This window comes from Ursus maritimus, unplaced genomic scaffold (genome assembly GCF_017311325.1).
Source record: "Ursus maritimus isolate PB19 unplaced genomic scaffold, ASM1731132v1 scaffold_6, whole genome shotgun sequence".
NCBI lineage: Eukaryota > Metazoa > Chordata > Mammalia > Carnivora > Ursidae > Ursus > Ursus maritimus.
The window spans coordinates 59316020-59338214 of NW_024426774.1; the positions used below are offsets into that span (position 1 = coordinate 59316020).

Below are 22195 nucleotides of genomic sequence, written 5' to 3' on the forward strand. Positions count from 1 at the left end.
GTGTGCAGTGTAACATCTCAAGTGGGAGATGCTGTAGGGAACATTCTGAGTAAACCCAAAGGCAAAAGAGTAGCCAGGATGGGGCAGTTGTCTAAGATTCCAGAAGACCTACAGTAGAACTTGAAGTCTTCGATGACACAGGTGGGTGGAGAGCTTGCTGAGAAGCAGTTGAGATGGCATGAGCGAGAGGCGTGGTAGCCTGCTTGGGAAGTCAAGTAGATGGGGAACTAGGAGAGACTCTCCCTCCACAGGCACAGGCATGGAAAGGGTGAAGGGGGAAAAGAATGGGTAAAAGGTTGAAGTTGACTGGTGGCCAGAACTTGGGAAATCTTTAGCTTTTTACACTATCTTTCTGCTCTGGGATCTTGCCTCCAGGCTGCTCCTGCTGGGTCCCCCCCACTGCCCTCTTGGTATTCCTTCTTGGATGCCACCCCCGTGGTGTCAGTGCTCACAGGGACAGCCTCCAAATCTAGGAACATAAATGCTATTCTCACTCCCAGTGGTGTATGAAAACTCAAGTAACTGACCTCTGTTCCATTTCAGAAGCCTTAAGCTTGACTTGACTTCCTTTCTTTATTTTTCTTCCCATTCTTATATTTATTTTTTCCTCCCTTCTTCCCAGCGCCTCTCCCTCCCATGCTTCCTTTCTCCCTTCCTCCTCCCCTTCCTCCTTTCCTCACACTTCATTCTTTCTGTCACACCCCATACATTTGCTGAGTTCTCACTGCAGTGTAGACCAGCGATCAGCAAACTTTTTCTGTAAGATTAGCTAGTAAATATTTTAGACTTTGGGGGCCATACAGTCTCTGTCACAATGACTCAACTGGATGGGACTGTGAAAGCAGCTGTAGACAATATATACACACGAGTGTGTCTGTGTTCCAATAAGATTTATGGACACTGAAATTTGAATTTCATGTCATTTTAATAGGTTACAAAACATTCTTCTTCTTTTGATTCTTTCAACCATTTAAAAGTGTAGACAACATTCTTAGGTCATGGGCCATAGTTTAATGACCCCTGGTGCTGAATCCTAGGAAAAAAAAAATAAGAGTCTAAATGCCAGCCCCGCCTTCCTGCATCTCTGCTGCTATGGGACAAGTCTGTGACACCCTTGTGTGTGAGCTCAGGTTAGAATTAAGTGGTAGGGGTAATGATGAGGCAGGGGAGATTGTCCCTGGAGGAGGTGGCATTTTTACTGCCCCTTGAAGGATGGGTGGGTTTGGATGTCTATAATTAGACTGCCCTTTTGGGTGGCTCCCGGTTCTCACTTCATTTCCCAACTTAAAAATTATCAGGCAGGACACCTGTCTCTTAACTTTGAAAGGCAGTAGACCCTTTCAGCAGGCTTGGGTGCAGCTACAACCCAGATGCCCCGCCACTCTCTGATGCTCCTCCTTCCCTGTGATTTGGAATCCTCGAGGGATGTGTATGAGTGAGCTTTGCTGTTGGGCTTTTTTTCTTGGCTTAGGAGTTTTCAGAGCCAGAATTTCATAAGTAGGAAGAGAAAGTACTTGCTTCAAGCTTCTTGTCAAGACCCTGTCTAAGAGGGGCGCCTGGGTGGCTCAGTTGGTTAAGCGTCTGCCTTCGGGCTCAGGTCATGATCCCAGGGTCCTGGGATCTAGCCCCGCCGAGGGCTCCCTGCTCAGCAGGGAGCCTGCTTTTTCCAACTCTCCCTCTACTCCTCCCCCACTTGTGGTTTCTCTCTCTCTCTCTCTCTCTGTTTCAAATAAATAAGTAAAATCTTAAAAAAAAAAAAAAAAAAAGACCCTGTCTAAGAAATCCATTTTGATGGCCCCATCTGGCCCTGCTACACAGTCCTCTTTACATTGGAACATTACCAGCTAGAATACCAAAAAGTGGCTCTTGTTTTCCCGCGTTAGTTTTCCAGTTTCTTTCTCTGCCTTTCCTTACTTCTTTTTTTCCTTCAAGCCTTTGCAAAAGGCCAAGGTACTGAAATAAGAATTGAATGTGCAAAACAAACTAAAATTTACCTGGGGCATAATATACAGATTTTTCATTTATTTCCCTTCACATCTTCCAGTCCTTGAGTGTGTATATAAAGGATAGGAGCCCTAATTTATCACAGTGATCATAAAGAGATGCTGTGGCTTTTGTCTTTGAAAGTCTAATGATTAGATGGCATTGTTATTTAGAGCTGAGGCCTGAGGGCTGGGGAAGCTCTGAGAAGGAATCTGGCTCATGCTGGCATTTTTTATGATGAGAAAGCTGGTCTTCACTTCGTCTCCCAACACAGTCACGTAGTAAAAAGAACATTGACCTTGAACCTTCAGAACTGGATTAAGATTCCAGCTTGACTACTTGGCTATGTTTATTACTTTGTGAAAATTACTTAACCTTATAGAAAGTCGGTTCCAGTTACCTATTCTTTAAAATGGAGATAACTAATAATTTAAAATTCATGGAGTTGTTGGCAGAGAACTATGAGTTAATAGATATAAAAGTGCCTTGCACAGTATGAAATTGGAGAACCTTTCTAGGGTTGAGTCCAGATCACCCAAGACTCTTCTGAGCTCCCAAGGACCTTACTAGAGAAGGTGATGAATGTCAAAGAAAGCAAAATTATTCCTTGGTCTGGTTTAAGACTCTGCTTAACAATCCCCCACCTTCCTATTTCTCCTAGTGGAATTTTCCTTAGTCCATCAATGTCTTCTTTCCCCAGGTTCCAACTACTCTTTGGGTATGGCTTGTGATGTGGTTCACAGCATGCTATCCCAGAATATGGGGCCTTGGAATATGGAGTATTTTAAGCTGAAGGAATTGGAGATATGGCAGGTACAGAACAGACTCTCTGACTTCCCCCTTCTACCCTGAAGCAGATCAAAAGACCACCATGTGAGAGATGCCCTCCCTGTATCTAGAGGAAAGAACCGTCCTTGTGTTTGAAGCAGATATCCTTATACCTTACATCCTTATGTGCAGGGACGTCAGAAGGGATCCAAACAAACACGCCTTGCTAAGTTTCCCTTAGTTTACTACCCTTAACTCATGCTCTTCCGTCCTGTCATCTTTTTGCATGACTTTCCACTCTTCACCAGACCTAGTGTAAAAATACTCAGGCTTAACTGCTTTTTCGGGTCTTCAGTTAGTTAGGAAAGCTCTTGTGTCACATAAAAGTTCTATTAAATTGGTGTGCTTTTCTCTTTTAATCTGTTTTTGTGAATTTAATTTTCACACCCACCCAGGGACCCGGAGAGGGTGGGGGAAACAGTTTTTCCTCCCTTAAACCTACAAATTCCTATATTCCTTCCTTTATAGGTATCCGTTCATTCTGAAACCCCCTCCCTGTGGGTATATGGAACTTTGGCTCTGTTTTCAAGGCCACTTCCTCCAAGGAATGTCCTATAACTTCAGCTTCTAGACAGAAAAGTTTTGCTACTCTGAGTTGCACCCTTTGGAATGTAATCATACGGTCTCTTTTGTTATATAAGCATTTCTTGGATGACTCTGTGTGTGTGTGTGTGTGTGTGTGTGTGTGTGTGTGTGTTTGCAATTGTAAATGCTTTGAAATGTATGTCTCTCAGTGCCTAGGCAGTTCTAGGCCCACAGTTAGTGACTGATAAATAGTTGTTTTATTAAAAGTAGTTAGGCCATTTAGAATGCCTGAATTTGAGGTTTTCCCTAGGTCTCTGAGGCCTCTTAGGTTCGTTGGAACCTCTGGATTTGTTCCACATGAAGCTGGTTTGCAGGAGTTGTTAGCAGAGTGTTAACATGTTTATGTAGCTGTTCAACTCTTTCCATAACCACCTGGACAACATGCTTAATGCCCGAGGGAAATCAGCCTGAGTTAAGGCTTCTAGAGTGGTCCTCTGGCCCCATCCTAGAGCTGACAGAGATACCCATCTGTAGATATTTTAATAGTCATTGAGGTCCTTCAGGGTCTCTCAAATTGGGTGGCTGTTGATGAATCATTTTGGGTGTTGAATTAAACAGGTCCTTTCTACAGGTGGATGAGGCTGGGTTTCCATGCTCTGGCTCCTGAAATAATATTAAAACTCACTCAGGGCATGATATAAGTTTAGCTACCAGGTGGAGAAGAAGTAGATATACAAATATTTGATTAACTTCTCTCTGAGAAAATTCTGATTGTGCTGTTCTCCCTGGATGAGACTGTTGGAGAGTCGGCTCACTTTGGGACAGGCCTCTATGCCACTGAGGCAGAACGTCTGGGGGCAGCAGAGAACACTGGTCTTTCTTCCTGGAGAAGCTTAGAATGTTTGGTTACCCAACAGCTCACTTAGTGCCTCACTTCCTGTGCAACATTCACGATTGCCTATATTATTACTTCTCTGAAGTCTTTTTGATCTACCAGTGCTTCCCAATCCTGGCTCTGCATCAGAATCACCTTGTCGGGGGCGGCATTTACAGAAACAGAGATGCCAGGGCCCTACACTGCAGAGATTCTGACTTATAGTCTGGGATAGTCTAGGCAGTGGTGGTACTTTTGAAAGACTTCCCAGATGATTTTTAAATTGAAGCTAGGGCTGGAACCACTGCTCTAGACCAGGGATCAACAAACATTTTCTGTAAAGGGCCAGACAGTAAATAGTTTAAGTTTTGCAGGCCATGTGATTCTGTCACAATTAATCAACTCTCTCATTGCAGTGCCAAAGCAGCCATGGATGGGTGTGGCTGTGTTCCAATAAAACTTTATTAACCAAAACAGGTGGTGGGCCAGATTTGGCCTTTGGGCTGTAGTTTGTGGACTCCTGCTCCAGAGTCTAGACAGTTACCTTCATGAAGACAAGGCACTGTACTTATGAAGTTCAACCTTGGGTCCCCGGCATGCAACAGACACACCATAAATACTTACTAAATTAAATTGAGTTCCATGAGTTTATTGTACTCATGGGGTAATATCTGAGAAGGAGACAGAGCGGCTGGCCTTGGGGGAAAATTATAGCATTTTGGAAGAAAATGTTTATAGCTTAAAGATTTGGGACAATTTATGGAAATTCCTGTTGAACTTTGTTAAGCTTTGTTGAACTCTCTAGTGAAACTTCAAAAACAGATTCATATTAAGTAATTTTTGTATGTGCGTATTTGTGTGTGAGAGACCGAGCAGGAGAGACAGAGACAGAAAGAGAAAGATTTTCTGTAGTTTTCATTTGCCTGCACCAATAAAAATATAGAGCAGCGAATAGAATTCCTGTAATTAGTCAATCAGTGAGTCAGTTTATGAAAAATGTGTTGTCAGTTGACTAAACTGCCCAGACTTATTAAGTCAGACCAGTGCGGTGGTAAAGTCATGTAAACAAAACGTCTGCGTCTAAATGGTTCAGAATGTAGTAGGTAGAAGTGTGCGTTGGCTCTTTAAGGGTTGCGTCGGTGGGCGGGAGGAGCAGGTATCGGCAGTAAACGCCTATGGGCAGCTGACCAGCCACTGGGTTGGAAGGGGAGGTTCACAGTCACTGCATCGTGGTCTCAGATGCGACCAAGCAGCCCCAGGGACGAGAACACAGAGACATCACCGGAGAGTATTTTCCAAGCAAAATAAAACAGAATACATGGGAAATTCCTACAAAGAAGTCACTCTTGTATACAGATACGTAGAAATCTTGGGCAGGCATCCATTTTCGCTTCTCCTCTTTGGTCAGATGCATCCGTCTTATTTTTAATCCAAGTCTGTTCATCAGTTATACTACAGAGACATCTTTTATGTGAATTGGCACTTCTCTCCTGCAGGAGCTTAGAATTCCTAAATTCTGCTGTCCTGAGTGTGGAAATGACACTGTGTGTGAATGGTTGTGTGACACCAGCATCCCGGGCCTCAGCAAGTCTTTAGAAGGAGTACATGATACCCAGGAATAGCTACTTAACCGGCCTGCTTTTTTGAAGCCCGCAGGCGCGGTGCAGAACGTTTTCATCTAAAACCCTTCCTTGACTTTGGTTGGAGACTTTGCACATTTGAGTCTGTGGGCTCAAATGGCCTCTGGAAAGAGTCTCGTGCTGTGGGGCCCTGGTGTGGACACAACATAGAGAGGAGGAGGGTAATGCAGGAAAGTCATGTTTATGAGCAGTGGGTCACTGTACATTATGTGATCACAGAGATCTGTTATTAGTGAAAAGCTTATCAGAACAAAAGGGAACATATCTATGGCAGAGCAGCAGGGGGAGGATTTTAAAAGTTTTAATGGAAAACTAAAATGGCTTAGGAAAATATAAACTGTTTTCCTTTCTCCACGTGTGACTTTTAAATTGAATTTCTTTTAGGCAATAAGGTATTGTTTTATCCAGGACAGAACATGGAGGGGTCTGAGTTTTGAGGCTCCGAACATTTCTTTGTAGGATTGTTAATGCAAGTCCCTTGGGAAACACGCTTTTCCGTGCATGTGTCCTGTATTGTCTTTTCCTTTCCCTCCTCCTCCCACCCCTTCTCCTTACCGCAGAGGTAGCAATCCTCCTGCTATTAGCAAGATGTCTATTATAGTGTCATTAAAAAAGCCATAGTCAGTGCGAGGAATGACTCATGTCATAGAGGACTTAATAATTCACTGTAATAAAAGTATAAAGTTTTATGATAAACCACTCTCAGGGGAGTTAAATATAATCCTTAGCGGGTCACACACTGACTACAAAGCTTACATTTGTAATGGTAATTTGAATTTACTACATTGCCTTTAGTTTTTAAGCGTTTGTGTGTCATTAGACCTTATAAATTGATTTATATGTTTCAACTCCAGTATAATTCTGCATAAAGGTACAATAAATTTTATGGATTGGAGATATGGCATCTAAAACATTTTAATAAAATTATTGTTCTAAATTCACTTAAATGGCATTGATGAAAAGCTGCAGCAAAGATGCCAACATTTCAGAACTTTCAGGAATCGGATGAGGTGGGAGGGACAGCTGCAGGTGGGGTGTCGCTGGGTGTGATTCCCCACTTCCTTCTCCTTGCTTTGTTAGCGAATCAGGACCTCTGGGGCCCTTGAAAGGGTGCCCACTGCCATTTGGCCTGCCGTGTGGGGACATCAAAGCTCTGTGTAATGCACGGATGATGAGTTTGCTGGAGAGAGGAGCCCATTGCATCCCTCAGAAGGACCTGTCTGTTATTTGTGGAACTCAACGGAATTCCGTCTTTCTAAGGAAATGGAAAGAAGCTTGTCCAAGCCAGCAGCTTTCCCACTAGAAATTGAGAGTGGATCACCCATTGCTTCATGTTTTTTCTCCTCCAGCTTCTTAAGGAAAGGCGTTCAGAGGAAAACCACAACAGCACCTGCCTGAAGAGTGTGATAGGAGGGACTGCTGTGCGGGTGCCTGGCCTCCCGGGCCCTGGGTCTCAGCAGCTGTACTTTTGAGGAATGTCTCTCAGCCACACTCCCTCTTTCCCTCTATTATCAGAAAAATAAAGGTCAAATAAACTGGATTATGAAAAATGAAAACTAAAACCCAGAGAAACAAAACTCTTGTTTATTTCACAGGCTTGGATCCAAATGGCACAAGCTCAAGCTCTTGAAAGGAAAGGAGGGAACGGCCCTTCCCCCTCCCCTCCCCTCCCCCTATTCCCCCCAAATCCTCCTATTAATTTTTTACTTTTTCTCATTGGTATTATTTCAACTAGCCAGCTAGGAGTGAGTTGTGATTAATTATATTTTCCTTCTGACTTTGCAGATTCAGGGGCGATTGCTCACTGGCTCCTGTCCTGTGAGAACTTTGTTTACATTTGGCAGTGTGCTTTTAAGTCACTGAAAGCAGCACTGATTTTGGCTAAAAATACTTGATAAACTATACCGTCTGTTTTAGGCTCTCTAATCACCAGGTTTTTTTTTTTTTTTTTTTCTTTTTGAATGCAGCTTCCCCAAAGCTGGTATAATTTCAGTGCAGATCTTCAAAACCCCTTTTGTCTAATCCTGTGTATAGGCTTTCCCATAAGAAACTTTAAAGGTCCCATTCCTCTCTGGTGGGCAGTCCCCATTGTATTCCCTTTGGCCCTTGCACACTAGAAAAGCTTTATCCCCTCATCGATAGCAGGTTTTCTGTTAGGAAAGCACCATTGTGAACCTGCAGGGGCCCTCAGGACTCAGTGGGTATGTCACTGTTAAATGACCCAGCCAGCTGGACAGGTGGAGGTACAATTTACTGGAAATATATTAAAAGTGTCTTGGGAAATGATTCTTAAAAATGTTCTCACTGCTGGCATGATGCAGATTAGAACCCCAGTGTGCAACTGAGAAAAATTAAATTGTAACAAGAAACCCCTGATGGTACAATGATGGTTTGTGGGGAGGAGGGTGGAATTCAAGGAACTGAAGGGAGAAGATTGAGCTTCTGCTCTCTTTCTGCCCCGGCCCAAGCCAGGCCTGTCTGCACAGCGCAGGGAGCCTGATGGGCCCAGGCTCCTCCCTCTGAAAGCTGACATCTGTGTGCACTTCCCAGGTAGTGGAGGTGTCAGACTCTGCATTCTTCCCTCTCTTCACCCTGCCCCTTAGTGACATCTCAAGGGAACCAGAGCCGCCTTATGCAGAGACAGATTTGGCAGCCACTTGTATGATGTGATTTGTGCAGAGGAAAAGGGTTTCTGGCTGGCATGGCCACCTTTCAACTGTTTTTTTTCCCCAAAGCAAGGACTCTCCAAGAATCCCTATTTAAAATGCAAATGGCCCAGAGAAAGGAATTCATCAGTCATCAACAGACCAGAATATCAAGAGTGAGAATTAGTGTCATTAGAATTTAGCAAGCTGAACAATCAAGATCTAAAAAGTGGGACCAGAACATAGGAATTTCGAGGAGAAGAAAGAATTTCTTTGGAGTTGCTTAAGACAAGCAAGCCAGAATGGTACACTGCAGGGGAGGCTGGGGTCATCGTGAAGGGTAGAGAAGACTGGGGCTGGTGGAAGCACAAAGAATGGAGAAAGAGACTGTAGAAATGAGATGTGGGAGAGCATCAAAGTCAATTTGACCAGCCTTGGAGTTTGTCTTGAGTAGTTCTACAGATCTTGTCACTTGGAGTTTTGTCCTAGAACTCTCCTCTGGTATCTCTGGAATTTTCTTAGTCCATTGGCAGAGGGCCCTGGGCCCATTAAACACTAAAATAAAACAAAATTTTATGAAACATATATGACAAATACAAAAATATGCAAAGCACTTTCACATACACCCCTTTTGATTATTTTCATCTTCAGAGTGGCACATAGTAGATGGTTAATAAATATTTGTTCAAATGAATTGAATATATAGAACAGTTATTAGTAGCATTCCCATTTTATGGATGAGGAAACTAAGCCTCAGAGAGGTTAAGTGAGTTGCCCAAGATCAGGCAACTAATCAGTGTTGAAGCCTCTTTCCACTCTTAGTGCCTCCATTTTCATTAGAGTCCCCCTTGTAGTACCCCACTTTGACTTGCCCACTTTTGGTCGCTCCAAAGCAGTGCTTTCTTCCATATGGGAATAGTATTGGGTGATGCTCTGGGTGCTCCATGGTATTGAAACAGGGCCAAGTAGAGAAATTGGGAAGTCCTTGACCTTTTAATTACAACCTACTGAATCTGCTGGACTTCTGGGTCTCCAGCTGCCCAACCAGATAGACTTTTCCAAGCAACTTGAAGTCTTGGACAGTATTTTATTTGGAAGTAACTCCTGTGTCTTAAACTGGGATCAGTGGCCCTTTTCTTCCATCATGAATGATAAGGCCTGATTATTGGGGTCACTGCTTGAACCAAGAGTTGGGTCCCCAGAGGGCTAAGGGGTCAAACACTTACATGACCCAGAGGTAGTCTGTGTTTTCAAAGTGGGACAAGCTGATGGAGAAAATGCCCTTGATATTCTTGAGTGGCAGCCAAAAGCCAGGGGCCACAGAGCTGGGTGGTAAAGGCAAGACTAGAGTGTCATGATGGAGGAAGAGCTGGGGTGATAAGCTCAACACTGGTGAGTGCTTGTATAATAGATGACCGTGGATGGCCTTCGGAGCATCAGCCTGACTTAAAGGTAGAGAGTAAAGATAGTTCTACGATATGCAGATTGCCCCACCTTGACCATAATACTTTGTTTCTCTCATTTTATTCTCAGTGTGCCTACCCCCCAACCCAATTGTGACATCCTTGTTGTCTCTGAGATATGAGGGTCACTCTTTCCAGATCCCAGAGTAATCCAGTGGCTGTTTGGATGGGATTCTCTACATCATTCTCTCCTTTTTTATTATGAACTCTGTTCGATCCCCAAGCATTCATGGATAATTGTCAAACACTCCAGCTGAGCTGCAAGGGTGATGTTTTTTAGGGTTACTATTTCTTTGAATATATAGTGGCTTAATTATTTCATGCTGTTTCTCTTAAAGTATCACAAATCATATGTTCTTCTTTCCTTCCTTTTTTTTTTTACTCCTTTGTGTACGTGTGTGTGTAGGTGTGTCTGTAATGTGTAACAACTGAATGTGTGTGGAGGAAGAAAGTGTGTGACCCTCTAGGCCTGCACCATCCCACAGTTGGAGCTATTAGCCACTTACATGCACAATTAACCAGCTGATTCTTAGATTGAAGGCTGAGGGAGCTAATTGCAGGTACAAAAATTGCACCCAGATAAAAAGAGGTTGGTCTGGAAATTTAATCTTTAAGCCTTCTTCTTCAGGGTGACTAGGTTGTGTGTGTGTGTGTGTGTGTGTGTGTGTGTGTGTACATATATATGTGTTATATATGTATGTGTATATATGTATTTATTTGAGGTTGACTCATCTCCTGGTTTGCTTTCATCATAATTACTAATGGCATCCAGTGGAATCCCCTATTTACATCATAAATCGCTTCTACCAAATTACAGTCCATTTAAGTTTTGACACAAAGGTCTGTTGCAGACTCTTTCTCTCTTTATCGTGAATTTTCTCTTAAATCTAGAATCCTGCAATAATTTGTTGGGAAAATATGAATGATGTGTATGTATTTGTGTTGAATATCTTATTAAGAAGTGTCTCTGGGAAGGGAATTCATATTTATTGATAGCCTACCTTGTATGGGGCACCTTCATCCATTATCTTTTTATCTTATCAGTAACCCAGTGAGGTTGGTGGGTTATTTCCATTTGATGTGTGAAGTTACTGAGATTCTACAAAGTGAAGTAATCTGCCTGGGGTTATACAACTAATCTTAGGTATACTTGATGCCAAAGGCTGGCTCTTTGCATTGCTCACTGACCTTTCAGCTTCATAAACTTCCGTGAGTCGGATGGACTCCATTCTTAACATCTCTGTGTAAATATGAAATGCTATAGTTCAAAACAGTTCTCTTTACACTGTCTCTGGAAGTTAGAGCTAGTGGTGGTAAGACTAAACAGGTTGGCTCAGACTGCATATGTTAAACAGACCGTCTAGGTTTCACGTTTGGGCTTTTCCACAGTGGCACATAGTGATGCTGAGGAAGCATCTTTGGGATATTCTCCTCTATGCTTCTCTTCCATTTTCCACAACCATTTCTCTGGCATTCCTGCCTCATCCTACCCCTGGGATGCCTTGGGATTTTTGCTTCTCTGAGGACATCCTCATTCTGCCTTACCCTCCTCTGGTAGTCTTCCATGATCCGGGTCTTTCCTTCCCATTGCCATTCAGCTTCTTCCAACAAAAGCATAACTCCCATGTTCCTGCCCCAGGCTATGCTCTGTGTTTTCTAGTTAGTTAATAAAAGAATTCCACAAGAACATGGAGATTATTAGATGTTAATGGGTTAATAAATTATGATGCAGCCACTATATCCCACTATCAGTTTCCCACTTGGAAAGATGAGGGGGTGGGACTGAAGAAGCTCTAAGATCCTGTGTTTTTCAATTTCATTTTCAACCTATGATCCATGAGCCTCCACACGTTATTCTTACATTTTGACAAGGGCCTTCCATACATAATGGGGCCTAATTAAATGAGCACTCTTCTCTCTCCTGCTTCCTAAATGGAATGCCTGGGTTTAATGCTTGGCCGTCTCCCCTCTCATGGGGGATCCCTATGACCCCACATTTATGCTGATGACTCCTAAATCTGTGTTTCCAGTCTGCCTCTGCCCTTGAGCACTAGATGTCTACATGTAACTGTCTGCTGGCCATTTCCATTTGGGTTTTCCACAGTCCCCCCAAATTAACTAAATATGGAACAAGATCATCGTTTTTATAACTCTCCCAAGCTGCTCTTCCTTACTTCCTCACTGTTAATGAGCGGTATCATTCTCCTTGTCACCCACTGGAGAAATTTGCTCATAGTCTTGCATTCTCCTCCTTCCTTGCCTTCACAGCCATTCCAGTGAGTACATGCTTATTCATCTTAAACTTCTCTTTTTATCTGTCTGATTCCCTTAACTCCCCAGAGTAACCCTTGTCAGTTTTCTTAGAAATTATTGTAATGACAGGTTTCCCATCACCTAGTGCTCTTTTATGCCGTGGGTATGCACCAGGGTCAGTGGGAAAAGCAAATAAGATAAGGAACATGGATGTGTTTTCTAAAATTTAAAGTCTTCTAATGTGCTCTATTATTTTTTGTGTTCTGTGAAGACAGAGAGCTGATTCTGGCTTCTTGAGTCTTTGTGCTACTTCCTCTGCCTAGAATGTTCCTCTTTACCCCTCCTCTTTCTAAAATAATACCCATTCTTCAAGGCCTAGCACAAACCCATGTCTTCCAGAAGCATGATCTAACCATGTCCACCCTCTTTAGCATGTCTTCTTCCTAGTCACCTATGCTTCCACACCTTGCTCTTACTTAGTTTTGCTCTTGAACTGCTATTGGATTTCTGGTTTATGGTTTGTTCTTCATGATCAGGTTGTAAGGTCATTTGAAGGCAGGGACCATATCTTTATTCTTCTCTAAAGCACACTGGAAGGTGCTCAGAAACACTGGGTGGATACTTCAGTGGACCTCTGTTTGACTTGGCTTGGGATTATTAATCTGGCACATGCAATCTATATGGAAAGGATTCCTACATCCCTCTTGTCACAGAAGTTCAGCCATCCAAGCAACAGAACAGTATATATGGATCCTGAAGCCCTGACCCCACTCAGGGTCAGAGGGAATGAAGCTAGAAGAAATACCATGAGCCAATACATTTATGACACCTTTCGGACCTACTGCTTTTTTTTTCTGTCTGGTGGGGCAGGAAGAGGTTCCACAGCCAGGTGCACAGGGCAGGGCAGTGTGCAAGGCGAGTCTGCAGGCCTGCGGTGTCGTGTGCACGTGCCTCCCTCCGGCAAGCACGTCACAGTCTGTAGCCCATTGTTTCCACTGCCCACCTGGGCACATTCAGCCTTTCCCCGAAAATGTGGTCAGTGTCCTCCCTTGCTGATCCAGACACACAATTGGACAATAAATGAAACCATGGGAAATCCACAATGCTAGAGGTCTTCGTTCATTGCTGATTTTAAATGAACTTTGATGCGTAGCCTGAAAAGAGCCATTAGCAGGAGAGAGTTTAAACTACATTAGAAGAGGGGAGAAAATTGTCCAACATTTGGTCAGTCCGCCAAGGTAAAAAGGAATGTGGGGTGGGGGCAAGCTATTAGGGAAGGGAGGACTTCCGTGTACAACGGTGCTGAAGAGCAGGCCTGGGGAGGAATAAAGTGCTGGGGCCGGGCTGGAGACAATGTGTAAGTGTGTGCAGAGTCACCAGGCAGGAGAACAATTCTTTCTTTACAGTTAAAAACCGCACAAATGCCTTCTTGCTTCCCTCTCTCTTCTCCAACCGTGCCCCCTCCTTCCTTTGACTCTCCATCTGTGGAACTTAAAGAATATTTGCGGTGCTTAAAGGAAGCCTTCAACTACTGTTTAACACGTCGATACTAATTATTGTTTAGCACTGGATTATGGGCCCCATCATGGAATTAAAACAGAGCTGTTAGGACACCTTTGTACCTGGCAAAGAGTTAATGAGCACATGCCAGGTCCCTGCATTAACTGCCAGGCTTGTGTACTATTTTATTTCAGTGGCACAGAAACAAAATCTAATAAATCATTTTACTTTTATCTCAATGCTTTCTTTCTTCATTAGGAAAATGTGAAAGCTTCATTGTAATGTTTATCATAATTTGGGATATTGTTTTTTTATATTTTTCAGTTGGTTTTCTGCAGTGTGGTATGTATATTGGAGGACAAAAAAAAAAAAAAGATTACAAGTAAATTTGGTATCAGCAAAAGGTCCTGGATTAATAGCAAAAACAGAGAAGGTGATTTACCCCCTGAGACCATGGATGGTGACTGGACTCCCTCATGACTGTGTGCATGTGTGGACTATGGATGTAGAATACAGATACTGGAGTGTGTGTGTGTGTGTGTGTGTGTGTGTAGTATAAGCGTCTACATTTCTAAAAGTGGGAGGGCAGGGTTTCTGACTCCAGGCCCAGTCATTTGGGGTCTTTTGGTAAGGGCTCCATAGCTAGGATAATATGGGGGAAGGGAAGGAAGCAGGGAGGAACAGGGTGAGTTATGAATGATCTGTTCATTCTGATTAGATGTCCAGCTGGGATGGTGACCAGACTTCTCATAGCAACTTAATTCACCAGATCCCTGAGCAACTAAATGGTCATGGCTTTGGGGTCCTGCTGACTGGAGTGAGACTTGAACCAGTGACCTGTAAGTGAGAAATGCTATTTGCTATTGCTAGGTGCATGTGCTGTTTAGCTTGACCCTCTCACCACTTGCCACTGGCTCCTCAAAATTAACATTTAAACTTGTTCGGCCCTGAAATGTGAAGTGCAGGTGACTGTCCCACTAAACCTGGTGATCAGACCTACAGTTGATTTTAAAAGCTTTGGGAAATGGTTGGTAACATACATTATTTGTATAAGTTTAGTAAGTTTTAATTTTCTTATGTGAAAATGAAGCAGGGTAAATACTCTATACATAAGACAAAGTATGTAAAAGATAACATATAGTTTTAATAACAGATTCTGTTTTTCTTCCCATTAAGCGTTACTTCTTACTTCAGTAATTTATCATATCGGAATTACTTCATAGGAACGAGGAGTCCATTAAGATGTGTATATTATGTTGCTGGTATTATATGTAATATTTTTTTTAAAAAAACTCTTAATCTTTAACCTCACTATTGCATCAAGATGCAGGGGATCAATTATAGATAAAAAGAGGGGAGATCTCAGAGGACTTGCAAACTTATTGGCAGTTTTTCAGGATACAGTACTGAGTCTGTATATATTGGTAGTAAGTTTTCCATGGCTCAGACAAGAAGAAACATAATTGATTTTATTTGAAAGAAAGAGATGGGGCCAAAGGGGGACTTGTGGTCTCCAGGTTTTGCTTTCAGCTCATATGAAGTAAGCATGCTTACCAGAGGTGTTTAATGGTGTACTCAGTCTGTGTGTGTGTGTGTGTGTGTGTGTGTGTGTGTGTTTAATACAAGTGTGAATGGATGCCTCAGGCTAAGCAAGCTCCACCTCTCAGAACCTCAGAGGCTGTGGGAATGATCCCTGCCCTCCCGACCCATCCTTAATTGGCCTATAGTCCAAGAAGCAATTAAAACTAAGGGTCTGATTCATAAAATGTGAACATGCCATTTAAATGTGTGCAGGGGGATTCCTGTTCATAATGCTGGGATAGAAGCAGCAAGGACCTTATTTTTATCCTCTCAGTCTGCCTTTCATAAATTTACTTTTCTTCTCTCCTCTGGGCCCTAAATGGCCTCCATTCCCCCCCCCCCTTTTTAAAAATAAATCTAAAGCCAGCTTCAGGGCAAAGGTTGGTTTTAAGTCCTTGGGTGCATGTCATCATGGCCCGATGACCTAGTCCCCACTTTGCCTCCTTAGGCTGAACATTTTAATCATGATTTTCCCATATCTATTCCTATTATTTAGCTATTTTAATATTTTGCCCAACAGTATATGGAAGAAAACTCTAGAAACTGAGTTGAGCATTGCTGTCTGCAGAGATTGAAGTTAAGGGAAAGCTGCCAGACCTTTCCAGAGATAAGCTTCAGAAATGAGCTGGGGGAAGAGAAAGTACCCCTGAATTCCACGATGTTTAATTATAATACCAGGGAAACCCTAATTTGACAATCACTATTTACGTTTTCCCACAATTTATACACTCTATACTCTCAGCCCTCCACCCCACACTATTAAACTCCTAGTGTTGCTAATATATTGAGTTTCTGAAATCAGTGCAGAAGTTCTGTTAAGTTGAATGTGATTCTTGGGAAGTGTTTCATGTATTTTTTCTATTATTTGTTTTAGAACTGACTCACAAACAGAGAGAGTCTCTTATAGGAGATACCAGTTAGGGTCTAGAAATCATATATTTTAGCTTAACCACAATTCCAAGCATGGATGCCTTTTCAAGACTGCCTTTTAGACTAACGTTCAACCGTAGGAAAGAATTGTAATAATATACCCTTGAGAATTTTGTGCTAGCTGTCTGGGACAAACTAAGTTGACAAATAATCACTTGATTCAGTTCTTGTGTTTGCTTTATCTAATAAACAATAATCTTATTCTTTATTATTTCCTGCAATTTGTGTTATACTACTATTCACAAAGTTTCAGTTTATTTTCCAGAATGGTGCTATAGGCCTCGTTATCCTGGACTCCTCTTTTAGCTTTTCAGATGGGGCAAAGGGTTATCCGGTACTTCAGCCTAGTGAAAGGCTGCATCTATACCACACTGAACAACCAGGCAGAAAGTGAAAAAATTTAGTCCGTCTCCCAGATGGCCCCAGATGCATGGCATTGTGTAGACCGAAACAGCCAGATGGCTGAATGGATTTTTCACTTTCCATCTGGGTGCGTGACATGGTGGAGATGCAGCCAAAGTCTTGAGCCAAAGAAAATGCCAGCCAAGGAGATGAGGTATTGCTACTTTCCAGGCACCTAATATTGTGACCTTGGATTAATTTATTCCTCCAAAGCAGGTCACTCTTGTGGGAACAATGATTGTCAACCTCTAGAAATAAAGAGGGAGACAGACAGACCGGGAGAGACTTGTAGAGAATGGCTCATTTGCTTTCTTGCAAGGATGGGTCTTATACCGACTTGGTGGGAGCGCTCACACCTTATGAAGGTCCTCTCCTTCCAGGGCTCTAGAGGTCAGCAAGCTGGAGGCACTACGAAACACCAAGTGAAAATGAACACGTCAAGGGGCTTGCTGTCCATCATGGGCATCACTAAATCTCTTTGAACAACCCTGGGCAGTGAATTATGGCAGCATGGAATTGACTTACAGTTTATTTCTAGTAACAGGCAGTTACTGTGTCAAATCTGAAACCATTCAGAAAGGCCTATAAAAATATATGACAAAGTAACAGGCTACCTCTAGCTCCTTTTAGCATGTTTATGAGTTTAAACTGCACTGAGCTTGTGTTTGTAGAAACAAATACTGGGATTTCTTATGTCCTGTTCTTGCTTTTTTTCCCTGCCCGGCAGTAAGCTCTTTTGTGACCATGTATCCAAGACCTTCAGAATGTTTGACCTCCCAACCGGAGTCGCCGTTTTCTTCAGAGGCAGTCTTGTTGATGAGCATACAACTTGTCTTTTGCTGGAATAGTTGAAGTTCTTTTGTTGAGGAACAGGATAGTTAAGTGACAGTTGCAGAAGAAAATCATTTCCAAGTTACCTTTCACCCACTCTTCCCCCCCCAACGCTGTTTGACACTTACTGAGAAACTAATTGCAGCCTGAGTGGGGCCATGGGACAAATGCTGCAATCCAGGCATAATGCGACACCAAATATAATAAGGTAACATATTGTTAAAAGTCAATACCCCAAGTCTAACAATACGGTGTCACAGACTCATAAGCGTGTAACCATATAATACATAATTGTCATCTGCAGAGAAAAGATCTAATTTTGATAATGCATATTGAGATTGGTTGTCTGAAAAATGCTTATGGCTCCAGAAGGTTTGACAGTCCTGAATATCACATAATAGCATGTAGCCAAGGAACATGGGATGAAGGGAAGAAAAAAAGACTCTATTCCAAACGCAAGCACTCCCACTCACAGTTTTATTTTTAAAAGAACACGATTCTGCTCAGACAATGAGCAAGTTTACTGTGAAGGGTGATTTGTTCCTGGGTTTCCATATCTGGAATTTGTGTGTGTGTGTGTGTGTGTGTGTGTGTGTGCGCGTGCGTGCACGTGCATGCTCGAGCAAAGGTCCCAATCCATCCTCCAGGGTCTGAGCTATAGGATCCTGCTTTGACAGACACGAATATCCTGAGGTCTCTAATGTATAAGGACTTGGTGTAGCTTTAAATTCCAAAGAAATTAAGCAAAATCAGTGGACTCTTGAGACATACTGTCTACTACTACCATACTTCCTCAATTCTAGGAAGTAGCTTTTTAGCATTTTAAGATAGCTGTGGTCAGCATCCCGCTTATAGTACACTAAACTTATCTTTTTTTACTTCTTTTTCTTCCTAAAACACTGTTTTTAAATCAAAGACATACCTTCTAACCCGTGGGACCTTAGAGTTGAGATATTGTAATAATATGTGTGGTAGTTATTATTTATTGGATATATGTGGTGTCTTTAGTGTAGTAGGAGATCTTTGACAAATATTTCATTTCTATCTCTGTGGAGGAGCTAATGTTATTTTCATTTTACAGATGAGGATTCCAAGGCTTATAGCCACTGAGTTCTTTTTTTTTATTATTATGATATGTTAGTCACCATACAGTACATCCTTAGTTTTTGATGTAGTGTTCCATGATTCGTTGTTTGTGTATAACACCCAGTGCTCCATGCAATACGTGCCCTCCTTAATACCCTTCACCGGGCTATAGCCGCTGAGTTCTATGAAAGGCCTTCCCTGTATTTGAGGATCTGGCCATCTCTGAACGTGTCACCTCATGGCAAGGTATAGTTGCAATGGCGTACTTTGTTCCCATACCTGTGACTTTGATAGGGTCCACTGACCTGGACTCCCTGATCCTTGAATCCCATTAGCTCCTGTAAACTTGGGCTTTTGTTGATCATTGATGTAGCTCTCATAACTAGAAGATTTGCACTTCTTTCAAACTTCTGGGATGTTTGTTTATACCTCTTGCCTCATTTTGTTTATTTGAGGCTGCTGTATCAATATGCATTTATGACCATGCCTCAAGTCCCTTTACTAGATGAAGGCTTCTCAAGGGCAGGGCCATTTCTGTGACCCTTTATGAATCACACCACGAGTGCATCTAGTTTGCTTATGGTGTGTGAACATTAAATACGCGTGGAATAAGTACATAGCATTAAAAAAATAACAAACATCGGACTAGTACCATTTAAGGAGGGTGGAAGGAATTTTGAGGTAATCAGCCTTGCTTCTCATAGCATCTGACTCCCTATGGCACTTCTTTCTTACGAGCCCTTCGTTCATTTGTTCATTTCTTCCTCAGATTTTGATTGTACACGGTTCTATGGTCAAAGCATTGGTCAGATGCCCTGGGGAATACAGAGAGAAATATGAAATAAAACCTATGTCTTTGAAGGGATTATAAGGTAGTTGATGAGATCATGGAAATGTAAATATTAGAAGAGACTTGTGGATATGTGAGGCCTATATAAGAGGTTAGGTGGTTATTTTTTATTATTATTTAAATACCTATCAGTCAATGTGGAGCATGTTGATTGCTCTGGGAGTTCAGAGAAGGGAACAATGTCAATGTGGCTTATTGGGGAGGGCATTTTGTTTTGTTTTGTTTTGAGGTGTGGTTGTACGTGTGGAAATGAGGAACAGCAGAAGGGAACAGCAGAAGAAAGTCAGGGTCTTGTACAGCAATCATTTCCATTTTTGCTGCAGTTGGAATGCTGGTTCAGGAGTGGCCACAACTGAAATATTTGCTTGGGTAGAATCATGCAGGACTTTGACTGGCAGGCCAAGGTGCTTGGGGAGCTGCTGAGAGTGTTTGAGGAGGGAAGATGCCTGATTGGGTCTGTGGTCTTCGGAGGTTAGCTTGGCCTGTGGTACTGATGGTCTCATTTCACGATGACTCAAGCCCAGAAATAGGAAGTATCAGGAGAGAATGAAGATCATCAGATCACTGTTCAGAAAGGTGCTATTTTGTTTAAAAAGGTTTAAGTTATTTTTGAAAGATGATAAAAGCTTCTCTTTAAAAACTGGATTTGTTAAAGTGGATTTTATGTGCTGATAATGGAATTGAGGACCTCCATCAGATGGTGAGGATGCGTTCAGTAGAAACGCATGGAAGGAGGCTGGAGTTGGGGAGCAGGCAACTGAGGCAGCTGCATACAAATCCTCCCTGGGAGGTGGAGCCACGGGGGCACGGCTGCCTCGTGGACGGCAGATCTGAGGAAGCGCATTTCCTTAGATTCTCTGAGAGAAATGGGGCAACAGGGAAGAGCACCACAGGAACGTAACATTGATTAAGTTCCTCTGTGTATCAGGCAGAGTGATGTAATGCTGCTTCTTATTTACTGACTCCTTACATCCCTACAGTATTCCAATGAGGAAGGTGTTGTTATCCCCATTTCACATGAGAGAAAAAATGAGGCTCAGAGAATTTTAGTGACTGACTTGCCCAAAGTCCAAAACCAGATTTTGTGTTGAGTTTCATCCCAAGAATTGTTCAAGCCCTACCCCTATGCTTTCCTCGCTGGCCCTGATGGCATTATATTGACATGCCAGATTATTGCCTGTTGTTCAGATTAGAGTCTCAGAGATGTTAAATACCCACCTCTTGCATTGCCCATACTCCTCTTGACCTGGGCGTCTGACTCTTACGTCTCTCACCATCATGGGGAAAAATGGGCAAGTCAGAGAATCAAGTGCCCTCCCCAAGGACAGAGCAGAGATAGCTCAAGCCCTTCTTCTGTGTGTTCTTCCCCCAAACATTCAATCTAGGATCAGGAGAGGTGAGATGTTCTGATCAGCGCAGAGCTAGTTGGAACCTTAAACAGGGAACACAGTGAGGAAGGCAAAATAGAAACACAGAATAGTTTGCCCCTGTCTGTTTTCATTTACTTTCCCTCTACTCCTCCCATGCATTAAAGCCTCTACCCTTAATATGAGGACCAAAATTGTGTTCCCTAAGGACTCGACTTGTCATTGATCCATTTCAGAGTTCCTCTTCTTCCTCAGGGTGGATTTTGTGGGGGTGGGGGGCGTCAAGGTGGCAAAGCTGTGAGCTTTCCCTGGAGGCTAGAATAGTGCTTCCCATCATTTTTCACGTCATGGCACAAATATAAAATGAAAATATTTGTAGGGCTCTCTGGAGGAGGTGGATGAGCTGTTTATGGATGGAATGCTGGCCCAGGGCTTTGGCCCCTTCCAGTCTTCCTGAGGCCCTTACCTTTGTCTCCTATGAGGCATACCTGTGTACCCACTGGCTAGAGGCTTTGGTCTGGGGAGGGCCACTGGTCATCACCCTCAGCAGTGGGTTTATAGATTTACCATCAGAAGTTAGTATAGGCCCCACTTACCTGTAGTTTCTTAGTGTCTCAGTATTTTTTAAAATAAGAAAGGCACAAAATAGTGTTACAAAACTGTGATGCAATGGAAATATGCTTTTCCCGTTATAATCACAGGGTTTATAAAATAATATTTACATATAAAGTATGAATAACTCTATGACACGAGCTTAAAGCTTTGTAGGGAGGACATTTTTTCAAGCTTGTCAGGGGATTTTGGTGAAGGCAGGTTTAATTTCATCTGGAGAGGTCCAGGCCAATTGCACCCTCCCCACCAGTCATGCAATAAGTCCCTATGGGTAATAAAGATGCTAGGTGATGGGAATGTATTAGATGATTGCTATATGCCAAGTATAGTGCTCCCACATGGACTATTTAATCCTCGTAGCAACGATGATTACCCCTCTGTTACACATGGGCAGACTGAGGCCTAGAGGGAGGGGATAAGTAACTTGCCCAGAGCCACATGGCTACTGAGTGATGGTGGTCTGATGCTGATACCACTGGCACCGCTAGGCGATGCTGCCAGAATTCCTAGAGAATTCTCCTCAGATGCTGAGAAAAAAAGAGAAACAAATTCTTAAGTGTTACTTGCTAACAACTGGCCTTAAAATCTGATCCTTCAGAGGTACTGACAATAGGGTGAGGGAGGTAAGTACTGTGTAGTATAGTTAATGAAGTCTTTTGTACTTATAAATAGCCAATGGACTATTATTTAGGGTTGCTGGATTTAGCAAATAAAAATACATATGATGCCCAGATAATTTTGCATTTCAGATAAACAGATATTTTTTTAATTTTTTAATTTATTTTATTTATTTATTTATTTATTTATTTATTTATTTATTTATTT

The 22195-nt window shown here is 42.5% G+C and overlaps 1 long non-coding RNA gene across 1 annotated transcript in view; it reads left to right on the forward strand.

Moving 5' to 3' along the window:
- LOC121101037 overlaps window positions 1–22195 on the forward strand; it is a 206072-nt gene that overhangs the window by 157556 nt on the left and 26321 nt on the right. The window lies entirely within an intron of this gene.